This window comes from Marmota marmota, unplaced genomic scaffold (genome assembly GCF_001458135.2).
Source record: "Marmota marmota marmota unplaced genomic scaffold, marMar, whole genome shotgun sequence".
NCBI lineage: Eukaryota > Metazoa > Chordata > Mammalia > Rodentia > Sciuridae > Marmota > Marmota marmota.
Genome location: NW_026000208.1, coordinates 1,399,029 through 1,426,052, shown reverse-complemented (window position 1 = coordinate 1,426,052; position 27,024 = coordinate 1,399,029). Strand labels below are relative to the sequence as shown.

General features: G+C 37.8%; 1 long non-coding RNA gene and 1 pseudogene across 1 annotated transcript in view; one reads left to right on the top strand and one right to left on the bottom strand.

The window, feature by feature from the left end:
• The window catches only part of LOC125612822, a 247,459-nt gene that overhangs the window by 35,713 nt on the left and 184,722 nt on the right, over positions 1-27,024 (bottom strand). The gene's annotated exons all lie outside the window — the stretch shown is intronic.
• LOC107159944 lies at positions 25,405-26,641 on the top strand (annotated as a pseudogene).

The window sequence follows — 27,024 nt, the reverse complement described above, 5'->3', positions numbered from 1 at the left end:
AGTCCCTGCATGCAACAATTAAAATCTCAAGGACAGGTTGCAAGAGAGGGTCAGTTGACTTCCCTTTATGTGCCTTTAAATGAAAAGGGATACCAAGAGACCCTGGTGGTAATTTCTCCCTCCCAGATTCTCCATTGGGAGCTTTCTTATACTTTTGTACCTTAACCTCATAACAAATTTCTGCTTTCTTGCTTATCTCAGCATTCACAGTGTTCATTCTTAGACTCAGTAAAACATGGATGTGATCCTGATTTCTACCAGTAACACTTCCACTGGGATGTTGTGCCTCGCCTTGGACCCAGAGGTATGAAGTCAGCAGGTAATGAACTGAACTTCTGAAAGCATGAGCCAAATTAAGTGGTTCATCCTCTATGTTGTTCTCTTGAGGTCATATAGAGTTCATGGTTGAGTCTGTAGTATAAGAAGTACTTAATTATCAAAGCGTTTTCTCACAGGCCTGAAACTATAGCTTTTTAATAACTCAAGGAACAGTCAATACCAAGGAAACTCTCTTCTGAATGTACAAATATAATTTATGTATCCTGTCGGATGTTTCACTATTTTGATTTCTAACACCAAAAAGTCACATTTTCCAGGAAGTCTTCAGGGATCATATAAATGTACTGCCAGATGATACCTGAATATACAACTTCCTTTTCTTTGTGAAACATAGGCATCTCTGTTTAAAGAAGTGGTTTCCTATATTCCAATTGATGACTGGCTAATGGGGATTACAATGAGGAAAAATGAAAAAAGAGAAAGGAAAAAATACTCTAAGAAGCCTATCAATAATTTGATGTGCTAAAATCCCTGGAGATTGATAGTCTTTTTGAGGCAGACACACCTGGTTTAGGGTGGTGGACAGATCAGGAATTTGATGTTTCCTTTCAAAAGAGTTGGAAGAAAAAAATTGGGAAAAAGAATAGAATAAAAGCAAAAATAGGGCTAGGCATTCTTATTATCACTTTAACTCAAGATTTTCTGTATTTTTTATAATCAAAATAGTACATTTAAAAATAAAAATTTATTTTGAATAAATTTTAGATTTATAGTAAGATGATTTAATGGTACAGAGAAAGTCATGTTCCTTTCATTTTCTCTAATGAAAACATCTGATATAATCATGGTTTAATTTGTGAAAACTGAGAAAATGACATTATAAAGACTATAAACTGAACTCCCAGTTTTACCATATTTTCCACTAACATTACTTTTATTTTTTTCTTTCATGAGCCATTATAGGGTACCATATTATGCTGACTGCCAGGTATATCAATTATTTACTGCTGCATTCCTAATTAACACACCATTCAGTGGATTAAAATTATGCACAATATTCAATTTCCTAAGCTCAAGAATGCAGAGGTATGAAATAATTATTACTGAGGTCTCAAATGATGGTTTGGCTAGGGAAGAATCATTGCCTGTTGTAAGGATTTGATTCCCTGTCTAGGTTGAGGTAACTGTTCTGGTGAAGTATTCCAAATCTTTAAAGAATAAATATCACTCCATCTAAAACTCTTTACTTGACAGAAAGAGCCACAACAACACTGGGGGAGAGAGAATTTCTCAATGTATTCTGTGACATCATTTTATTCTGGTTCCACAACAAGACAAATTTTTGCATGTGTGTGTGGTTCTTGGGATTGAACCCAGGGCCTTGTGCATGTGAGGCAAGCAATCTAACAACTGAGCCATATCCCCAGCCCCAAGACAAAAAAAAATTTAAAAAGAAATTACCTTGATCTGATAATCAGTCCTGACATTCTAGTACTACTAATGTAAATCTGTTGTCAAATAAGTCTATATATCTTCACATGTAGTGTAAATATGAAACATTAACAAGACGATTCTAATTCCTCTCTTTATTCTTTTATATTATTGTCATTCACCACAATTTTTTATACACTATCACTATTATTATTTTCAACAATTACACTAATAATTCAAAAAATAAAATTTTACTTTCTAGGGCAAACACTACTAAACAGAAAAAAAAAAAACGTAACTAATTTACTAAGGAAGGAGCGAAAATGGAATAAAATACAATGCTCAATTAAAACTCCAAAAGTCAGAAAAGAGTTGGAAGAAAAAAATTGGGAAAAAGAATAGAATAAAAGCAAAATTAGGGTTAGGCATACATCTTGGCATGCACAAGGCCCTGACTTCAATCACTACAAACACAAACATACACACATATAGACACATACCCAACATACACACACATGCAGAAAACAGTAACAATATCTTAAACATTAATTCAACTTCATAAATAATTATTTTGAATGTGAATAATCTAAATATAATAGTAACTGTAATAATTTCACACAAAGCTGGCAAAAGCATAGTGATGAGGGATATAGAAAGGTTTCACATGAAGATAAAGAGGTCAATACTCTAAGAAGCCTATCAATAATTTGATATGCTAGAAGAGGAACTTTATGCAGCTTAACATTCAGATGAGACCTCAGCTTTGATATTTATCTCCAGTGGGCTATTGACCCTGAGGAACTAAGTGATATGGGTGTAATTCTGAACCATTTAAATTATGTGGAAATTAATGGTACAACAGTAAATAAGTAATAAGAAGATATAACAATTTTTTTTTAATTATGTGATTAATAACAGAGTTTTGGGCCTGGGGTTGTGGCTCAGTGGTAGAGTGCTTGCCAAGCACATGTAAAACACTGGGTTTGATTCTCAGCACCACATATAAATAAATAAAATAAAGGACCATCAACAATAGTAAAAATATTTTTAAAAAATAATGGAATTTCATCTTTGCCATCCACACCTCAGATAGTGCACTAATCTCAAGGATATACAAAGAACTCAAAAAACTTAACACCAAAAACAAATAACCCAGTCAATGAATGAGCAAAGGAACTGAATAGACACTTCACAGAAGAAGAAATACTAATGGTCAACAAATAAATGAAGAAATGTTCAACATCTCTTATAATTAGACAAATGCAAATTAAAACCATACTGAGATTCTATCTCACTCTATTCAGAATAGCAATTATCAAGAATACAAGTAACAAAAATGTTGGCAAGGATGTGGGAAAAATGTTATACTCATACATTGCTGGTGGGACTTAAAATTGGTACATCCACTCTAGAAAGAAGTATAGCAATTCCTCAGAAAACTTGGAGTGGAACCACATTTGACCCAGCTATCCCACACTTTGGTTTATACCCAAAGGACTTAAAATCAGTATACTACAGTGATGCAGCTGCATCAATGTTTATAGCAGCTCAATTCACAATAACTAAGCTATGGAATCAATCTAGGTGCTTTAAACATATAAATTGATAAAGAAAATATGGTATCATACATGCATAATGAAATATTACTCAGCTACAAAGAAAAATAAAATTATGCCATTTTCCATTAAATACATGGAACTGGAGACTGTCATTCTAAGTTAAATAAGCCAATCCCCCAATACCAAAGACCAAATGTTTTTTCTGTTATGCAGATATTAATTCACAATAAGGAGGGTGTGAAGGGAAGAACAGAAGTTCATTGAATTAGACAAAGGGAAATGAATAGAAGTGAAGGGGAATTGGAATAGGAAAGACAGTAGAATGAATTAGACATAACTTTCCTATGTTCATATATGAATACATGAACAGTGTAACTCCACATCATATTCAACCATAAGAATGAGATCCTAATTAGAATAAGTTTTACTCCATGTATGTATAAAATGCCAAAGTATACTCTACTCTCATGTATATCTAAAAAGAACAAAAAAAAGAACAGAGTTTCCAATTATATGAGGCAGAAACTGCTAGAAGTGTAATGGGAAATAGATGGATCCTTTATTATTATTAGATTCAATATCCTCAAAAAGATATGGACATATCTTTGCAGTTGAATATTACTAAGGACATGGCTTAACAGAACCGTGCTAACAATGAAGTGGATATAACTAACAAAAAACTCTTATATTGACAGTGGTAGAAAAACTATGAAATTTGACTTTATTCATATTTAACAGATTTTCCAGTATCATTTCTTTCAGTCCTAGAATCCCGTCTGGAATGCTACATTATGTTTACCGTCAGGTTTATTATTTACTATAGATGCACAGATTTCCACATAATTGAATGATTCAAAATCACACATCACTCAATTTCTCAGAGGTAGATCAAGGTCAAGGCTGAGGTCTAATCTGAATGTTTAGCTAACGAAAGATCCTCTTCCTGCACCTCTAATTATTGATAAGATTCAATTACCTTCCCTAGTCTAAATATTAAGCCAATCCCCTAAAACCAAAGGCTGAATGTTCTGATATGCAGATGTTAACACACAACAAGGGGTCAAAGAATGGATTAGACAAAGGGGAAAGAAGGAAGGGAAGAGACGGGGGATAGGAATAGGAAAGATCATGGGATGAATTAGACATAAATTTCCTATGTTCATATATGAATAAACAAGCAGTGAAACTCCATATCATATACAACCACAAGAATGGGATCCTAATCAGAATAAGTTATATGCCATGTATGTATACTTTGTCAAAATACACTCTAATAGTAGGGGCAAGATGTGGATTGGAGACATAATTTCTCCTAGCTTGGCTACCCAGATCTCAAGCAGCAGAAATATTGCTTCTCCCCAAGGTTTAGAGTGAAAAATCCTGAGACTGGAAGGGCAATTTGCCCTAGACGAATCAGATGGTTTTTGACTCATTAAACAGATTTAAAAAAATTGAATTTATCAATTGTCTACAGAGAGCCAATCCAGGAACCATCTCAGGGCTACAGTATGGCAGTGCCAATGGGAACTGGAAACTCAGATCTATGAGTTCAACACTAGGTCTGTGAAACCTATCTGAGGCTAGCAATCCTGTGGAAAATGAGAAACTGAGAATTTTGCCCACGGGAGCACAGATGGAAAGGCTAGGAAGAATCTGGCTCTCCTAAACCCTGTGATTCCTACAGCTCACATGGCCTAACAAAGTCAGCTATAGCAAGTCAGATAGTTGAAAGGGTGGGTGTGAGGACACTCTGGCCCTCAACTTTCATGTGTGACTGGTTCTGATGCCTGACCCATTGCCAGAACAGCACTCATTGGGTCCCCAGGTTCTGGGTACTCCATCTGCTCAATCCCTAGTGCCCTTTCAGTCCAGCACACACCAGGTCCCTAGTGCCCACCAAGTTCAGCATTGGTCTTTCACCTACCTGGTTCAAATACCCACTGTGTCTCTGGCACCCTTATGGTCTCCAGCACTTCCATAGGGTCTGGCATCCACAGGGTCCCAGGTACCTGCTGAGTCCCTAGCAGTCCCCAATCCCCATCACCCACCGAATCTAGCACCCACCAGCACCCACTGAATCTAGCACCAATTGATAAATTCAATTTTTAAAAATCTGTCCCCCAGGTCCCTGGCACTCACCCACCCCGAGTACCCACCCAATCTGGCACCTACTGGGTCTGGCACCAGTCTAGGACATGCCTAGGAACCTGGCCCTGGGGCCTCCAGTTGCCCAACCCCCAGCTCACCGCCTGGCCCACTGCTCAGCTTACTAGGCCCGCTCTTCACTACTGGCCTATAGCCCAACCTGCCAGATCACAATTTTGTTGCCAGGCTGCCTGGCTTTGCCCACAGCTTCACAGCCAGCCTATAAGGCCTGTCACCCAGCCCTGATCTGACCGGCCCAGGACAGTGAGGCCTATCTGACATAACATGACATTGTACCAGCTACCTGTAGCCCAGCCTGCCTGGTCAACAACTTTACAGCCAGGCCCACCTAACCAGCCAACTGCTTTGCCATCTGGCCTGCCCAGCCATGGACCACCTGGCTTAGGTTGGCTAGGCCCACCTGAAAAGCTGCTCTAACTCCTGGCCCAGCCAGCTGATTTGCCATCGGGATGCAGCTGAGCCTGCCCAGCCTGCCACTTTGCTGCCAGGCACATCTGCCCCAGACAGTGGCATTGCTACCTGGCCCATAGCCTGGCCCACCCAGCTCACTGCTTTGCTCACTGGCCTGTCCAGCCTGTCACAGATCAGTATCTACTACAAATCTGTCAGCAATTTGTCACACAATAAAGTACCTGGAACCTCACTAAACCTAAGTCTCTGCGACCTGGAACTTCACCCACAGGAACTCTTCTCATAGAACACAGTGGGAAACACACCTGGGGAGTTGAATGGAGAGCTCTTCCCGTCCTACCCCACACCAATCTCTCAAGAAGGGAAGTTGGAAAGTCTTAAACCCCCACCTTCAACCCATTGAACCACACAATAAAAAGGAAGGATTTGACAGCCAATGGTCCACACTCCTTTGCTCAATTCATACCTCAAGAAGAAAGAACAAAAGAAAATCAGTTGAGCACAGACAGTGAACACATATATTTTCTGACTATTTTGCCCACCATAGTAGAAATGACTCCTTAATTTCTTGTTTACCAAGATTTTCATGTTTTTTTTTTCTGTTGTTTTTTGTTTTCTCTTTTTGGTTGTTGTTTTATTTGAATGTGTACTGATTGATTCAAGATCACCTATGCATATACATTTTAGTTTCTCTGTCCTCATTTTTACCCTGTTTGGAAGGTTTTTGTTATTTTTCCATGTTCTGTTTTTTTGAGGATTAAGGGTTTTGATTAGCATATTTTGTATAGTCTTTGCCACTATTCTATTTCCCTTGTCTCCCTCTCTCTTTTTACTATTGCTGGCAGACAAACTGCATTCTCTATTCCTTTATATTCTTACTTCCATTTTTTCTTACCCCTCCTCATAACAACACATTCTAAATTACCACTGCATCTGCTCTATTTGCCCTTTGAAATGGCAAATGATTTTCTATCCTCTTTTCTCTTTCCTCATACTGTAATGTACTAGTAACATAGAAGGACTATAAAGTTGTAAGGTAGAAACTCTACAGCTTCATATCCATCCAGATAGATGGGTAGACACACACACAATATGAAAAGGCAAAGGAAAAAACCATCCCCAATGACACAGAACATCTCAATAACATATCAATAATACCATCATGGAGAAAATATCAGAGGCGAATTTAGAAAATTCGTGGTTACCTATCTATGAGGTAAAAGATAATGTAAGAAATAAAATCAGAGAAAAAATACAAGAAGTGAAAGATCACTTCAAAAAGGAGATAAAGGTCCTGAAGAAGAATCGCTTGGAAATCCTCAAAATGAAGGAATAGTAAACCAAATTAAAAATTTATTGGAAAGCATCACCAACAGACTAGACCACTTGGAAGATAAATTTTGAGGCCCCAAAGCCAAAGTATATAATCTTGAAAATAAAGTTGACCCCCAGAGAAGAGATTAAGCGACCATGAGCAGAACTTTCAAGAAATTTGGGATAATATTAAAAGACCAAACTTAAAATTCATCAGGATAGATGAATATATACCAAAGGAATGCACAATCTTTTCAATGAAATAATATCAGAAAATTTCCAAAATCTTAAGAATGAAATGGAAAATCAAATCTAGAAAGTATACTGGACTCCAAATATAAAAAATTACAACAGACCAGCACCATGACACATTGTTATGAAATTGTCTAACATACACAATAAGAATTAAATTTTTTGTATTTATAGAAAGACATTTATTTTAAGAAATTGGCTTATGTGATTATAGTGGCTTCACAAGTCCAAATCTGATGTTAGACTAGGTATGGATACAGACTAAAAAAATCACAAGAGTTATAATTTGAAGATGCTGTAGACAAGAAGTTGTAGATCAAAACTGCCAAAGGTCAGGAAGAGCTGATGTAGGGACACAAGTTTGATACAGTGTGCTAGAGAATAAGAAAAGAATTTTGAAAGCAGCAAGAAAAAAATGCCTGGTTACATTCAGAGGTAAACCAGTCCAGATCTCAGCCAATTTATCAATCCAGACACTAAAAACTAGATCTCGCACCTACTAGAAGAAAAAGTAGCCCAAAATGTACATCATGTCAGCCTAGGATTCAACTTCCTTAATAAGACTCCTAAAGTAAAAGAAGTAAAAACAAAAATAACAAATGGAATGGAATCAAACCAAAAAGTTTCTTCAGGGAAAAGGAAACAATCAAGAATGTGAAGTGAGAGACTACAGATGGGAGAATACCTCTGCTACATGTACCTAAGATAGAGCATTAATATTCAGAATATATAAAGAACTCAAAAAACTTAACACCAAAAAACATAACCCAATCAATAAATGGGCAAAGAAACTGAATAGGCACTTCACAGAAAAAATATGATCAATCAATAAATATATGAAAAAATGTTCAACCCATCTAGCAGTTAGAGAAATGCAAATTAAAACCACACTGGGATTCCATCTCACTCCAGCTGGAATAGCAATTATCAAGAATACAAGTAAGAGGGAGCTGGGGATATAGCTCAGTTGGTAGAGTGCTTGCCTCACATGCACAAGGCCCTGTTCAATCCCCAGCCCACGTCCTCCCCCACACAGAAAGAATACAAGTAACAACAAATATTGGCAAGGATGTGAGGAAAAGGGAACCCTCACATGTTGCTGGAGGAACTACAAATTGGTCCAACCACTCTGGAAAGTAGTATGGAGATTCCTCAAAAAAGTAGGAATGAAACCACCACCATTTAACCCAGTAACCCAACTCCTAGGCATATATCCAAAGGAATTAAAATCAGAATGCAACATCCTCAATATTTATAGCAGCACAATTCATAATAGCTAAGCTATGGAACCAACCTAAATCCCCATCGACAGATAAAAGGACAGAAATTGTGCTATATATACATAATGGAATATTACTCAATTACAAAGAAGAATGAACTTATGACATTTGCCACTAAATGGATGGATGTGAAGAATATCATGCTTATTGAAATAAGCCAATCCCAATATACTGAAGGTTGAATATTTTTGCTAATATCTGGATGCTAAACCACAAGACATGGGGGTGGGGTGCTGTGGGGAGAAGTTCATTGGATTAGAAAAAAGGGGAACTAAAAGAAGGGAGGTGGAATAATAGGAAAGACAGTAGAATAAATCCAACAAAATTTTCCTATGTACACATATAAAATTACCTAAGTGATCCCCACAATCATGCCCACCCAACAAAATCAGGTCCTAATTACAATAAGATATATCCTATGCTTGTCTAATTTCATGAAAATAGATTCTATTGTCATTTTTAACTATGAAGAACCAATGAAACAAAAAATTTTAAAAATACATTCTACCATCATGTATATCTAGAAAGTATAACAACAAAAAAATGGCAATACTGCCCAAAGTAGAACTATTGATTCAATTTAATGTCTATCAACATACCACCTAACATTTTTTGCCCTACATTGGCAAACTGATTCTAAAATATGGAAATGCAAAGAGGTTCAGAACAGCCAAAACACTCTTGAAAAATAAGAGCAAAGTTGACATACTAGATTCATAATTCCCAATTTCAAAACATACTACAAAGTGATAAGTAATTAAAATTTGTGGTAGTAGTATAAGGACAGACATTTAGATCAATGCTATAGTACTGAATGTCCAATAATGAATCTATACATTTATAGGTAACTGATTTTATAAGTTTCCTGACTCAATTCAATATGAAAATTTTTTTCCACAAAAGTTACTGTTGCATGTGTATACAACATGCACAATGAACTTTTCCTCACACCATGTATAATTGACTTAAAATCATTCATATACTCAAATGTAAGAGCTAAATTATTACAATAGGAGAGAGAAAAAGTACATTTTCATGACATTAGGTTAAACAATGCTTTTTAAGATATGATCCTGAAATGCATGTGACAGAAGAAAAACTGACACTGAACTCCATCAGAACTGAAATATTTTTGTGATTGAAAGTACACCATCAAAGGTAAAAGAAATCTTTATGGCTAGTAAATGTAGGATCTTCTGAGTATTTCCTTGTGTTTTCTGAGCATTTGTGTATTTTGGTTCCAGAGTAGTGTTACCTTACCTTAGATAACTCAAGGGATAGGCTGGATAATTAATAGTCTAAGTATTAGATCATATATAATCAAGGGATGCTAATGCAGTTATAATAAGAAATTCATTTACATGCACATGAAATGTTATAGTTTGTTTATATGCACATGAAATGTTAATGAAAAGGTTCTTTCAAAGTAGATGCCCAGTTCATATTGTTGTCTCCAAACTAAATGAATCCTAAGTTATAGAGTTTAGGAGTACACACCACATTACAAATTACATTTGGGTCCAAAAAGTAAAAGACACTTAAAAGAATGGGGGGAAGTCGTTGTGAGTTCTAGCTGATAAGGGCCTGATATCTAAAATTATATTTTAAAAGATCTTAAAATGTAAAATAAAAGAAAGAAAATATCCCAATTAAAAATAGCTAATTACAAGAATAGGCATTTCCCTAGTAAGACCTAGGTATGTCCTAAAAGCTCAGGAAAATATGCTTAATACCATTTGCCATTAGGGAAAAGCAAATCTAAGGAAACATAAAACAGTTATAATATAAAAACCATTTTGATAAGTGAAAAAAAAACAATTTAAACAAGCAACATAGTATGTAATTTTATTTATCTGACTTACTAGAAAAGGCAACAGTGTAGAGCTAGTAAAGATTTTAGTGGCTATCAGGGGTTTCAGAGGTAGGAAGTTTGAATAGATATATTTAAGGAAATTCTTCATGGCAGTGAAAAGGTTCTTTTTTAATTATAACAGTAGATACATGATGATGTTTTTACAAATCTTGTAGAACTTTATAACATGAACAGTGAACAAAAAGGTATGCTAATTAAAAACATTGGAGAAGCTAAGATGGCAGAAGAGTACTAGACAACGATTTCTAATCTCTCTCCCCACTAAAGAAGGAAGACAGTAAATAAACAGCAAACCTGTGAGGTTTATGACAAATTCAATACCTAAGATTCAATATTACAAAGTCTGAGACTTGGAGAGACTAGAAGATCAGTTACCAGAGTAGAAAATAAGAATAGAGGAGCTAGGGTTGTGGCTCAGAGGTAGAGCGCTTGCCTAGTATGCATGAGGCACTGGGTTCAATCCTCAGCACCACATAAAAATAAAGGTATTGTTTCCACCTACACTAAAAATAAATATTAAAAAAAAGAAGCACAGAGTTCCTCAACCCTGAACTTAGACCAGAAGATGGGAGGGGTGAAAGAGGGAGCAGAAAATCACATCAACTCACCTCATTAATATTTGGAGAGATGGGTGGGGTGGGGTAAGCTGAGCTGAGTTGGGCTGAGCCTAGAAGAGCTGGCTGCGCTTGTCAGGGTTGAGCTAAACTAGGCTAAGATGGGATGAGATGATGAATTAAGGTGGGTTCAGCTGAGCTGTGCTAAAACAAGCTGACCTACACTTAGATGAGCTGAGATCAGGTGGGGTGGACTGGGCTGATTCTTCACTGAGATAGAGTGAATTAAATTGGGCTAACCTGAGTTGGGCTGAGCTGGGCTATTCAAGGATGAGCTGAGAAGGGTGAACTAGCCTGATCTGCTCTGAGTTGGAATGAGCTGTGGTGATTTTTGTGACCTGTACTAAGCTGGGAGAATGAGCCCATCTCCCCCCAAATCACTTCCCCTGGTCTCCTGTGAGAGGTCCTTGTTTGAAGAGAGCCTGGGGATCTGGCTGCCTGGCACAGGACTTCCTACCCAATGCTGCCACCTTCTCCTGAGGCTACAAGAACAACTTGGAGATCTGTTAAGGTGTCAGGACATTCCCTAAGGTGTTGGTTCCACCTAGAAGATCCTACTGCCCTCCAAGGATGTTTTTCAGGGCATTGATGAGTACCTGGTATGCAGCGTCCAGGACAGCGGCAACAACAAAAACTCGCAGGGCCTACCAGAGCTCCAGGATCTGTGGAATAGCCCTCCTTTGTGAGTGTGTTCATTCCACCTTGAAATGCCTTCTCTGGCCCTGGCACATGCAAGTCCAGGCTCATTTGCTAGGCCACAGACTTCAACCCCAAGCAGATCCCAGTGTCTTGGCTAAGGGAGAGAAAGCCCTTGAAGTCCAGCTTCAACAAAGACTGCAGAGGTCAATGGGTCCCAACCCCTAACCTTTAAGATCACCAGCATACTGATCATTGCTGAGAGCAACTGGTTTAGCTAGAACATGTTCAGCTGCTATGTGGATCACCGAGGGCTTATCTTCAAGAACATGTCTTCCATGTGTGGCACCACAGGTCCATCCACACAGACACCTAGGTCTTCACCATCTCCCCATCTTTCACTAGTATCTTCCTCACCAAGTCAGCCAAATGTCCTGCCTGGTCACAGACCTGGACATCTATGAAAGTCTGAGCATTTCCTGGGCCTGCCAGAATGGAGAACTTCTGAAAACCCACACCAACATCTCTGATAGCCACCTTAACACCACCTTCAGTGCTCTGGGAGAGGCCAGGGTCTGTGTGGAAGAACAGGAGTCTAGGGAACAATTTATACATGCATGGCAACTTACACTGATCTACCCTCACTGCTGAAGCAGGCCATCTCCAGGTCCAGGGAGGTGGCAAGCACCCACTAGCTAGCTATGTATCTGCTATCAGAAGTCCAGTAACAGCTGATCCTACAGGAGGTAGCCACAATCACCTGCCTGGTGAAGGGCTTTTTCTCCTCTGTATGTCTTTGCACAGTGGTTCCGGTGGGGGCAGCTCTTGTCCTCAGACAAATACATGACAAGTGCCTAGATGCTTGAACCCCAGGATCCTGGCCTCTACCATGCCCACAGCATCCTGATGGTGACTGAGGAAGATTGGAACTCAGATGAGACCTTCATCTGCTTTGTGGGCCATGAGGCCCTGCCACACATGGTGAACGAGAGGACCATGGACAAGTTCACTGGTAAATGCACCTATATAACATATCCCCGATCATGTCTGACACAGCCAGAACCTGCAACTGACCTGCTGGCCACCCACCAGCCCAGGCCCTGGGTCCTGTTGTTCTGTATGCAAATGAACTGCATCAGTGGAGTGAGATATTGCATTTTATAAAAATCAGGAAGAAAACAGTTGGAGAGAAAAAACAATTTTATTAAAATGTATAGGAACAATGGGTTTTCCTTGAGTCAGATCAAAGCAGTTTAAAACCAAACTGTTTTAAACTGAAAGAAAGTACTGCTGAGCTCCATAGTTATTTTGAGGAGCACACAACTGTCCAAATACACTTAAAAAAAAAAAATATATATATATATATTGGTGTAGATGGACACAACACAATGCATTTTATTTTTATGGGGTGCTGAGGATTGAATCCGGGTCCCACCTGTGCTAGGTGAGCGCTCTACCGCTGAGCCACAATCCCAGCCCCCCAAATACACTTTAAATCAGTGTCTTCACACCTAAAGATTCAGCAAACTAAACTCTAGGAAATGCCCCTACAGCAAAATCTCTTAAAATTCATCTAGTTAGAATTTATAGAGGGATCACCACTAGGCAAAGTCACCCTGCCTCCCCATCACCACAAACAAGGGGAATAGGGTGGAGCACACTCACATAGCAAAGTGGGAGTTCAGCACTCCATGTAGCCTCCATGCGAATGCCTGAGCAAAGGAGTGCTCTGAACAGTGTCTCCAGGAGCCCAAGCAGTAAAGGAGTGTTCTGTGTGGTCTCCAAAAGAGCCCTGGTGGAGAAGGATCACTCTGCACAGCCTCATAGGAGCTCAGTGGAAAGGAACACTCACTCTCTGAACTCTGTGCAGCATCTGCAAGAGCCCGGGCAGAATAGAAGTGGTCTCCCACATGTCCTGAAGGCAAGAACCAACAGCTCAAATCCAAGCAGGAAGGCAGTTTCAACCCTGAGCAAAGGTAAGGCAAACCTTCAGGACTGATGCTCCAGCTGACCACTGACACTAGGCAAAGACACAATGGGAAACTTTCTGAATCCTAAGAAGCCTAGGGGGAATATATCCCTGATTTTGGTCACAGTTTGCATGCGACCCATCCTGGTGTTAAGCTTCTAGACATCTGGCAGCATAGTGAGACTGCCTGTGGTTTGTGACAGCAGCCAGTAGAAGGCCAGGACTAAAGACTGACTGATTCCCAGGAAGCTTAAAGGGTAGGTGCCTTGACTGTGATCAGAACCAGTGGAAAATCTGTCAAGGAAAGCTGCCTGGGTCCAAGGCAGTGGATAGTGACAGTATCTGCCCTGACCTATGACCACAAATGAAGAGTGTCTAAGCACTGTTTGGACACTGGCTGGGGTACCGCCTCAGTCAGTCAGCAGAGGGAAAAAGCACTCACCCCCATTTAAAACATGGGGCACTGGAAGATAGAACCCAGGTGAGTCTGCTAAGTCACCTTACTCAGTGAGCTGTCTCAGCCAGGGATAATACTTCTGCACCATAGATCACCCTCAGAGAACCCACAATCACAGGATCTGTGCTTGTGGACATCAACCAGGCTCTACACCACACTGCAAAGGATTCTATAGGGGAACAGGTACACCACTATCCACAGCAATTACAGCAATAATCCAGAGCTCTAAATCCTGGTCCCTGGCACACAATACAAATAACCAACACACAATACCATGTCCTTTGAGCAGTCAGCCACAGGACGCTAAGCTGACAAACCAGAAAGAGCTGGGGGAAAGTCCTTAGCAAGCAGAGTAAGGGCTCCTGTGCTTCACCACTTCTGGTGTGATCCAAAGCCAAATAATGATGGAAATCTTCTAAATGTCCCAAATCCTAAAGAAATCCAAACCAAGATTCAACTAAATATTATCATGGCATGGTTTACTATAAATAACTGTAATGTTAACTTTAATCACATATATCATTCTTTATCTTGATTAATAGTGGTCACTCTAAAAACTAACACTATACCTTCAACCCATTGAAATGTATTCCTTCTAATATTTTAAAGCATTAATTGGAATCATTCTATCTTTGTTTTATTAGATCTGGTTTATAATTGCTCCTCTTATCCCTATTCTCCGTCTTACACTATCTACTATTGCCCCAAATACCCTATTCATCTTTTTATCTTTTTACCTTGGTGTGTATTAATCTATTATTTTATTATATTTTTCTCTCTCCTTTGCCTAATCTTTCTCTCTTCATCTTTTCAATCCCCATAAAATGTTACAACAATTTTTCTATATATACTAACAACATTTTTTAACCATTCCAGAACTTTACTACAAGATTACATCTGGGTTAGAGGAATGGTTGAGCACAATATCAATGAGTTTTTTGATATTCATAGGATTTACTAGCATGTGGATTAGCTCTGAAAGGATTGTAGTAAATAGGGTTTTGTGGATTCTTTCAAAGTGGTGCTGAGTACAACCAGGAAAACCCATATATTGAGTTAAAATATCAGTACTTAGATATTCTTCCATTCCAAGGATCCTAAGAGAAAGAAGTGTAGAAAATAGTCCATTGCTTAAAAGAAGAAGCAATAGTCATCCTAAGAGATGTGTAGACATACAAGCAATATGGAAAAGTAAGTGAATAAATTACCAAACTGCCCATAACACTTCACAAATGATTAAATTGATATCTCAGTGGAGGAAATGTCAGAGAAAGAATTTAGAAGGTTCATAGTTAAAATGTTCAACAAGCTAAATGATATAAAGAGTGAAATTAGAGATAAAACATAGGAAGAGAAAGATCACTTCAATAAAGAGACAGAAATCCTGAAGAGAAACCAAACAGAAATTCCGGCAATGAAAGTCTAAACTAAAATAAATATTTAATGAAAGCATCACCAATAGATTAGATCACTTTGAAGATAGATTTTTTTAGGCATCAAAGACAAACTATATAAAGTTCATCATTAGAAAAAACATGCTAAGAGACTATGACCAGAATATTCAAGGAATCTGGGATAACATCAAAAGACCAAATTTAAGAAGCATTGGTGTAGATGAGGATTTCAAAATGCAAACTAAAAGAGGGAGGGACATAATTAGAATAAATTATATTCAACATATATATGTTGAATAGGTTCATATGAAAAATATACTTAACTGTCAAATATATCTAAAAAGAACAAATAAAAATCTCTTATGAAAAAAAGAGGGATGAGAAATCTTTCCAATAAAATATCAGAAAAAATTCCAAATCTTAGGAATGATATGGAAATAAAAAAAAAGCTTACAGAAAACCAAATAGGATCATAATAGATCTTCTCTAAAACACATCAAAATCAACATGGCTAATATAAAAAATAAGTGTGGAATTTTAAAAAAATACAACAGATAAACCAAGAGTCATATTTAGAGGTACACAAATTCAGATCTCAACCAATTTCTAAACCCTGGAACCTACAGTACAAAAGTACTCAATGAGATATTTTGTCAACTAGCATAGGGATTAATTGCATGAAATAGACATTTAAAGAATTGGTCTGGTTTAGAAGTGAGGTGTCCTCAAAAGCTCATGTGTTAGACAATGCAAGAAAGTTTAGAGGTGAATTGATTGGGTGATGAGAGTCTTCACCTAGCAATGAATTAATCTCTTGATACAGATTAACTGGTTGGTATTGTAGGCAGGTAGGGTGTGACTGGAAGAGGTGGGTTATTTGGGATGTTCCTTTGGGGTATACATTTTGTCCATGGTGAGAGGTGTCTCTCTTCCTCTGCTTTCTGGTATGATGTCCTAAGCTGCCTTTCTCTGCCCTATAGTTTGGCCATGATGTTCAGACTCACCTTGCACCCCAAGGAATGGAGTTTGATGGACTGCAACCTATGAAAGCATAAGCCCTCAAATAAATTTTTTCTCCCCTAATAGCGCTTGTCACATCTTTTGGTCATAGTAGCAGAAAAGCTGACTAAGACAGAATTCATGCCATAGTGTAAGGTTGTGGCTGTGACTAACTGCACATGTGGTTCAGAAGCTTTTTGAGGCAAGCTGGAAAAGCATTAGAATGTTGTAGGTGGACCTTACCAGACAATTCTGATGGGAGATCAAAAGATGAGAATGCCAATAGGACTGGGGAATGAAAGCTGGAGTCAAGAAGTTTTACAGGAAAAGGAAGACTCTATTGGAAATTAGACTAGAGGTCATGCATGTTATGTTCTAGCTAGAAGTTGTCCAAATTTTTCTGTGTCCTGAGACTTTCTGTGAGACTATATTTAAAGGCAATGAACTTATTAATCTGATCAAGGAACTTTCAAGGCAGCATAGTCTTTAGGGGAGTGGCATGAGTATTCCTGGTAGCTTTTCATGAGGTTTACTATGATAATCATGAGCAGAAAACAGAACAGAAATATTTGGAAAACTTGGACCTGAAAAGTGAGAGTAAAACTGGGGCTAAGGAACTTATGAAGTAACTTGTGATAGTTAAAAGAGAATACAGCCACTACCAAGTACTTTACCCTGAAACAATAGGTTCATCTCAGGAACTGGCAAGACCATATCCATTTTAGGATCAAGGCTGTAAAAGTAAAAATTCCTTTGAATAGACACCAATGGGGCAACTCACTCACATAGGGCATCCTAAGATTTTTTTCAGCCTCACCTTGAGCCCCAAGGAATGGAGTTCCATGTCTATGTGTCATGAGCTGTCTGGCCTGTGTACCCTGGCCATCTTCCCCCCAAAATTTGGTACTCAACGTGGACCTGCCTCAGAGATGAAGCAAAAGTAAGTAGAGACTCATTTGAATGATCTGATCATCCCTAGATGCAGAAGATAAAAATTAAGGTAAGCCACTCCCACACCAACCTCAAAGAACTATCGAAAATTCGGAGTGTGCACCCCAATCTAGAGAAAATTCGGAGGTGGAAAAGTTTATTTTGATACCCTGATATAAAGTTGAAGCAAAACTCTTCCACAAAATGGCCTATCCACTTAAAACTCTTATTAAAATAAGTGAGGAGAAGAAAGGATGCATTTTCTGCAAGTGTTTCAGAGATTTAAACGGACTGATTCATCCTATCCCGTGAGTGGTCCCTTACTAGCTAAAGCCCGGCTTTGGGTCAGAAATTACTAGCTGTATGCACCAAACATCGGGGGTCAAAAGCTTATCCAGAACAGGGATTCTCCGTGGGCTAGACTGCTAACCTGGTGCAGCCCTTCAGGGTTCCACAGAAGGCAGGTAAAACCAACCTAGAAAGCCATGCAATGCTGCTGCGGAGGTATTCAGAGCTAGGAAGTGCGGACGGAAAGGCCATGGTCCCAGAGACAAACTCAGATGACCACAAAGACACTAAGGGCGAATGGCAACAGGAGCACACAAGAACCGGCAGCAGTGTCGGCAATGGGGGCAGCTCGCAGAAAAGACAGAATGCTGACAACCAAGCTGGCTTTGGGGACAAGGCAATGGGGCAGCATCAAAGATTCTGCTCAGCCTTGGAAGCTATGGCGGTGACTCCTGCGCCGGGGTTAGCGGCGCAGAGCCGTGACTGCTGCAGCTCTTGGTACAGTGGGGTCCAGCCAGGAATACTAATATTCTACTTCAGATAGACGGGCATGGAGGGCACCCAGGACAAGACTGCCTGAGAAGTGCGGACCCTAACACAGGAAGCAAAATCTCACGTCACGTGAAGAACACCGGAAAATGGCTCTAGCCACACAGCTGGAACAACGCGGTACCCTTAAGTCCCGCCTCCCGCACTTCTGTGGGATTCCATTTGGTCTTTCCCACTTTCACTCAGGTGGAGTTTCCGGCCCGCCTCCCAGCTTTGCTGAACTTGTTTCGCCATAGCAGACACCTAACTTTTGCAGCTTTTGCTCCTTGAAGAGGAATGCCCGACTCCGTCTAAGAGTCCAAACAGATGAATTTCTGTGTCCTCAATAAAAGTTTTATGCTTGAATTTTCCCAATGCTAAATTAGTCTATCTCTAGTTCTATTTACAGGCTCCTCCGAGAATCTTCCCTTTCTTTCTTTAGCTATGCTACTGAGGAGGAGTTGCAAAAGACTTATTACGTTGACAAAGATGTTTTACTTGTACTTGTTTATATTTTGACTTTCCTTTTATGGATTTTAGGGATGAATTTGACCATCAAGAGAACAAAAAAGCCAGCAATCTAAAGTGTTCAATCATAATGTTCTCATGATGACCAACAATCTTCATTCTTCTGATTTGTGTGTGCGTGTGTTCAAAGATTAAATAAATATATGCACAAAAATTCTATATTAACTATATTGCATATGTCAAGGTTTACATAGATAAAAGAGTGCACTCATCATTTCAAACAAAAATAAAAATGGATCCAAATACTTTTAAAATCACGTGATTTAATAAGATTCACTTTAGGTCATTATATAAGAATATATTCTCATTCTTGATACATATTTTTCCAGTTGCTTAAGTAATCAATAATCTTTAATTCCTACGCTAATTAACATATATGTCTATTTGCTTCTAACTATTTTTCCTCAACAGGAAACACATAATTTTTATGCATGCATTTACCTGATGCTCTGCCTTTTACAGTTAGAGACATTGAAGATAAATGTAATTTATTATATGTTTATTTCAAGAGATACTTATTAAATTATAAGGCTGAGATGCAATCATCAAGTAATCTTAACTGCTATTATTTAAGTTTTCATAAGATGCCAAACAGATATGATTCTATGAACAAAGGTGTGCAAAAAGCTTTGGCTACATTTCCATTGAAATATTTCTTATCAACATATAATGATTTGTTTAGATTCTTAGATTTACAGGAATTGTTCCAAAATATAGCTAAGAGGAAGAATTCTGGAAGGAGAGAAAGAAATGCTTCTACAGAGAAGAAACAAAAATTATATAGAGTCCTAAAAGAAAGAAAGAAAACATCTCTGGGTAAAAAGTTCTTTATGTATTCAAGACTTTAACAATAAAGATTTTCCTAAATAGATTAAATCTTTATATGACATTGAGACAGGTGTTATAGGAGATTAAAGTAATTGAAAAACAGATTTATGTGTGACTAATTTGGCTATAAATATATAGAAAAATCAATTTAAAAATATTACAGTTTTTTCCATAAGAACAGAAATTATTGTGCTGATATAAACCAAAATTTTTATCCATCCATTATGATGACAAAAACTTATTGCAACATTATTCTACTCATTCCAATAAAATAATTACTTATGCCTAGTAATTTTTACTATTTTTAAAAAGGTCTAATTTTTAATAAATTAAGATTCATACATCTTTGATTAGATAGTAAATGTTTTCAAATACCAACTTAAGTTCCAATTTTGAAGTTTCTCTTTAAAAATTAAATTTGATTTTAAAACATCAATAATTAGGATAATCATTATTAATTCCTATATAACAATTATATCTATTTCCTAAATATATAAGTCTTTAAAGTGTAAGATTTAAGAAAACATTTTATCAAGCTGATGTTTTTCAAACTAAAGCTATATGGTTATTTTAAACTATAATGATAACAAATTTTATTAAAAATTTGTTTATATCATTTAGGGTTCTCTAACTGGATCTATTTTCAATAAGATACTCTCTACACTGGAAAGTAAACTTGGTTGTAATTTTAAAGAACAATTGAGGGACACTGACTTGTTTAGAGGGTAACATTATAAGATATAAAGATGTTTTAAGACCTTCTCTTGAGAAGGAATTAAAAGTTTTCTTAGTTTGTCCATTTTATATTCTAGATATAACATTAAATTGGATCAACTAGTTTATGTTAACCCAAAAGATTACATACCAAAATTTATAAACTGATATTCAAATGAGAAAGTAAAATTAATTTTAAGATAAAACACCTTACATATCTTTAGCCGAAAATATTAAAGGAATTAAGACACAAATATAAAAATGCCATAAAATTCTTCTGTCCACAAGTTAACTGCTATTGACATCTAATATACAGCCTACTAGATTGTCTCCTATACACAGGAATATACATATTTTATATAAAAATAAAATCATGTTTGCTGAAAGACATATCCCTCTGACATCACCCTTGAGGAACTTGAGGCCACACAGGAACCATTCCAAAAACGATTTCAAAGAGCAGCATCTACCTTGTTGCACAGCCAAAATGACTTTTGTGACATGTATGTGCTAATTTATATGTAACAATCATGATAGGCAGGAATAATACATTCATATTATTTTACAAAAGTTAAGACACTTGGGGCTGGGAATTTGGCTCAAGTGGTAGCGCGCTCGCCTGGCATGTGTGCGGCCCAAGTTCGATCCTCAGCACCACATACAAACAATGATGTTGTGTCCGCCGATAACTAAAGAATAAATATTTTAAAAATTCTCTCTCTCTCTCTCTCTTAAAAAAAAAGTTAAGACACTAAAAGTCCAAAAACTGCCACCTAAATTAGACCAACCTTGCACTAATAAAGAAATAACTTCTTCTCAAACAAGAAAATTACGCTTCCTAATGTTCTGACAACACTTATATCCCAAAATGTAATATTTTATATTAGGACTTCCCTGTTACACAACAAACAAGATAAACATTTCTCCATGTGAGCTTAAAGTTTTGTCCTACAATACATATTGATATTTTTAAAAATTTGTAAAATCATTGTAAATTATACATATTTGAATTGAACTTACTACCTTAAATAAATTATCAAAGATATTCATACAATGTTTAAACATATAGATTATTTTGCCACAAGTCCATTGAGATGGAAGATTACTGAGTCAATACCATATAAAATTCTAAGTTTTCCTAAATAATTTGTTAGATCACTGTCCTAAACAATACTACTGACTTATTTTTACCTATCAATGGGTACTGATTTCTCCATACTTATATCAACATTAGGTTTAATAATAAAAACAATTTCTCTTAGATTGATAAATAGAAAACTATTCATTATTTTTTTCATTTTTTGTTATTGTTATCATAAAAGACAAAATGTCTTTCATATGCTCATTAAACATATATATTTCCCACTCTAAAAAGGTGTATGTTTATATCTTCCATGTCTCTTGAAGAGGCCACCTTTCCTAAATTCAAACTCTGCCTCTCACCTAATCCCAAGTTCAGATAATCACCAAGGGCTGGGATTGTGGCTCAGTGGCAGAGTGCTTGTTTCACACGTATGACACACTGGGTTCAATTCTCAGCACCACATAAAAATAAGTAAATAAAATAAAGGTATTGTGTCCATTTACAACAAAATTTTTTTTAAAAAATGATAATCATCAAGTTCTTTTAGAGTTAGTTTCAAAATACAAATTTTTATACATAGCTTATTATATTTTCCATTTCATAATTCTGGTAAAGTCAAAATCAGATCATACATTTGATAAAATTAAGTTCTGTTTACTATAGTCCATTTCCAACTCAATAATATTGGCCTTGACATGCCTAATGAGTAACTTTCACCAAGGTTCCTGGCAAACTAGAGATAATAAATATCTTCTTATAAAATACTTGTACCGTATTAGACCATGATATGATATAAAGCTTAAGGATAATGATACTCTGAATTATTTCAACCTTTTCTTCAATTTTAATAAAATAAATAAAGGGGGAAAATAGAACCCTATATGCACATGCTAATCTGACAAAAAGTTTCAAAAATTTCTTTAAATTGTGATAATAAAAGTCTTACTGCTGCTGAACAATATAGTTCAATAAGTTAAACTAGATTTCAAAGTATAGAATGTAAACCTGTCATTGTGGAAACGGCTGAAAAACCTGACACAGGAAGGTAAATCTCCAACCACAGAGTTTATAGCCATTAGGGGGCTGGGTACATAGCTCAGTTTATAGAGTGCTTGCCTAGCATGCACAAGGCCCAGGGTTCAATCCCCAGTACCATAAAAAAAGTTTACAGCCATGCAGGCTTCATGAGCTGCCAGGTAAGTAAAATCTATGGAGAGACATCTGTGGACTCATTCCCCAGTCTACCTTTAATGTACCTTGCAATATGGATTGGAGTATCCATCCCAATATTTATTAATGATACCCATATGATGGATGGTCTTACAGATACTTCTGTTACACCTACTCATGTGACTGGATTTAAGCATACTGGCTGCTGTAGAAACTTAAATATATATTGGTCCCATAATGAACATGCTGGTTATTTAAAGGTAACTTTTAGGAAAGGACAATTTGGGAAGAACCTAGACCAGTCAATCATACTGGTCCTCAGAATTCAAGACAGTATTTATATACCTGGACTGTTGTTAAAATAAAATGATTATTGAAATAGAATTTCCCATACAAGCCAGTTATTTCCACAGAATATTCACCAATATTTTACTGCCCTAATCATTCTACAATAAAATTTCCTAGATGAACGAAGAATTCAAATGCTTTGCCAGTGCAATATAAAATCCCTACAGGTGACAGATAAGTCTTGGATTGATCTTCAAAAAACTGATAAAATACAATTATATCAAGATGCTACTTCGTATGGAAAGTTCAAAGCCAGAAAGACTCTATGTAAAAGCAATGCAACTGAATGTTTTACTTCTACTTCTCAAAAGAAATTTGTAATCAACCATGTCTAATTTGGATTCTTAATTTAACAAAAGATCTAAGAAGCTAGAAATATAATTGAGTTATATAAAACATTTTTAGGATACAAAGATAAAGTTAGATATACTATCCTTTTGACTCTTTAAAATCCATATGATTTAAATTATTCCTTATTGTTTGGGCATTATTTACAGCCATGTAATGAAGGCCAAATTAAAGCCTGACAAACTGATTTACAACAGTTATTTCTTATTTGATGATAATTTTAGTCTTATATATCTTAATATATTATTTCTGGCTTATATCTGTCTCCACATTTATCTTGTTTATGGACATAATACATTCTGTCATGATGCTATGACCCTTGAAAATTTCATTGGTAATATTACAACTTTTAGGAAACATGATATCCAAAAAGGGATCTCGGCATTCAACTGTTGCCTCATTTGCTCCATCTTACAAATGGCCCCATATCTAACTTTATAGACAGGAGCCACAAGGAGGGTTCCTGGTATGGCCTGTGTCCTCTTTTGTATTAATTATTGGAGGCATAATAAATATCCTGTAAATTGTAAAAAATGTAATCTACTTAAGCTAATTTTCTTAATAATTTGGCTCAAAATATTTCTAAAGTCCTATACAATTCGGTAAATACTGAGAGTTTGCAAGTGGACTAAATATTCTAAAAGTCATTATTATAGATATCAATAATAAGCTTTCTGCTCTCAAATTCTAACAGAGGTTTAAATGCCATGCTAAATATAAGTATGCCTGTATTACTGTACCAAATTTCATGCTTCCCAGTAAAATTTGGAAAAAAATAGAGATCATCTGATGGGTGTTTGGTATAACAATAATAATGGCTTAAATCTCATGGGGATACATCAAAGCACCCAGGCAGGATACCTAATAAAGCAGGACCAATCTCATGGCCCTGCATCTCTAATTGTTTGAATAGTTTGTAAAGTGATTGGCTCGCATCCTGAAAACATGTTGAAACATTCTACATGGTATGTTTGAAATGATATGTTTTCTACTAACTTTTATATCACAATAATTAAGAAAGGGAGAGATGTCACGAGCCATCTGTGGGCTGAGAGTGAACTATGTTGCACATAGTAGCCTCCTGAGGGGATAAGTCTGGCACTGAGAACTCCCTAGGGCACTCCCCACAGGGATTGACCGGATGATGCAGGAGAACTTCCCCCTCAAGCTCTAAGAACCCACACAGCACCTGAGATGGGTGTGACCTGTCAAGATGTCAATCAATATGGACTGCAAGGTAGCACAAAGAAGACTCTGTCCTTGAAACCTTACCCCTGCCTTTGATGTACCCCTTTAAAACCACTAGAGCCATTTTCGTCTTTGTTTAGTTCAAGAACCCATGTGGACTAGATCTATCAGGGGCTTCGCTTTTATAAACATATTTCCAAGTGTTTGTGTTTTATTATTTGTTAACTATTTGAGATTAAGATTTAGAATTGCTTAATTGTTTGAGATAGTAAGATTTAAGGTGACTATTTAGGGTGACTTGGATTCCTCTGGGCAGAAGAAACCCCAAATGAGATGCTGGCCGTATTTCCCCAAAAATCTGTGGACTGAGATCTCAAACTATGAGTCCCCAAGTAAACTTTTCCTTCTCTAATTGTTCTTGTTGGGTATTATGGTCACAGCAGTAAAAATCCTGGTCAAAACAAGAATCAAGTCTGAATTAAACATTTGAAATACCACGAGAAAAAAAAACTCACCTCTCTATTATAACATTGAATGTAAATGATCTAAACTCTTCAATCAAAAGACATAGATTAGCTCATTGCATTAATAAAGAGGACCAAAAAATATGCTGCATACAAGAGACTCACCTTACAAAGACTTTCGCATATTGAAAGTAAAAAGATGAGAAAAGATATGCCATGCAGGGGCTAGGGATGTGGCTCAGTTGTAGCACGCTTGCCTAGCATGCATGAGGCAGTGAGTTCAGTCTACAGCACCACATAAAAATAAATAAAATAAACGTCCATCAATAACCACAGCCCAGACATAGGCAACTTCTAGTACGAAAGTGGGCACCCTATGAAGCCCCATTGCCTGGCATTGACTCATAGCCTGTTCCTATACTATGGTCTCCATAAGAAGATGATCATTTTCAAGCCATACCAGGCCTCCCAGCATGATGTGTGCTGCTTCGACTCTGAGGACCACACTGATTTCCTACAGAGAGTCGGCTCCACCAATATGCAGGGCTTCACCAAGAGCCTTAATGCCTTCAACATGGGTGATGACTGCCTAGTGTGTCCTGGGCTCTTTGAGTTCTGTTCCTATTACACAGGGACATCTCTCCAAGGAGTAACCCAGTTGAACAATAAGATATGCAATATTGCCATTAACTGGGCTTGTGGTCTCTACCATGCCACAAAGTTTGAGGCCTCTGGCTTTTGCTATGTCAACGACATTGTAATTGGTATCCTGGAGCTGCTCAAGTACCACCCTTGATATTGACATCCACCATGAAGATGGCATTTAGGAAGCCTTCTACCTCACTGACTGTAGGGTCATGACTGTGTCCTTCCACAATTATGGAAATTACTTCTTCCCTGGTACAGGTGACATGTATAAATTGGAGCATAAAGTGGCTGGTACTACTGTCTCAATGTGCCCTTATAGGATGGCATTGATGATCAGAGTTACAAGCACCTTTTCCAACTGGTCATCAACCAGGCGGTGGACTTCTACCAAGCCACCTGCATCATGTTCCAATGTGGACAGTGTGAAGCTGACTCTGGGTTGGGATCAATTGGGCTTATTCAACTTTAGTATCCAAGGGCATAGGGAATGTGTTGAATATATCAAGAGCTTTAATATCCCTCTACTGGTGCTGGGTGGTGGAGGCTATACTGCCTAAAACATTGCCCGCTGCTGGACATATGAGACATCGATGCTGGTAGAAGAGGTCATTAGTGAGGAGCTTCCCTATAGTGAATACTTTGAGTACTTTGCCCCTGACTTCACACTCTATCCAGATGTCAGCACCCACAGTGAGAATCAGAACTCATGCCAGTATCTGGACCAGATCTGCCAGACAGTCTTTGAAAACCTGAAGATGCTGAACCATGCACCTAATGCCCAGATTCATGATGTGCCTGCTGAACTCCTGACATATGACAGGACTGATGAGGCTGATGCAGAGGAGAAGGGTCCTGAGGAGAACTACAGAAGGCCAGAGGCACCGAATGAATTCTATGATGGAGGTCATGGCAATGACAAGGAAAGCAAAGTGGAAATTTAAGAGTGGCTTGGGACTCTTATCGGAGCTTACACCGAGCATGGAGTGGCCGAGTTCCGGCTCCTGGAACTGCCCTGGCCCAGGGCTAGGAGCCCACGGAAACTGCTTCTCGGTCAGGGTCCTGCTGAGGGCCGGTCAGGACTCACCCGTTGCTTTGGTTGCCCGGCAAGGGGAACGAAATGCTGCCATTCGCATAGGATACCAACATGGCAGAGATCTGATGTCATTAGAAAGCTGCGGAGGAGAGAACTTCATCAATAACAGCGGCGACAGAAACAGTTGGTCTACTGGTAGGGGGGGTGAGGCACAGACACCCGAGCCTCCTCAATTTGTCGTCGAGCCAGAGGGGAGGAGCCGGGCCACCGCCAGCGCCTGGAGCAGGCCCA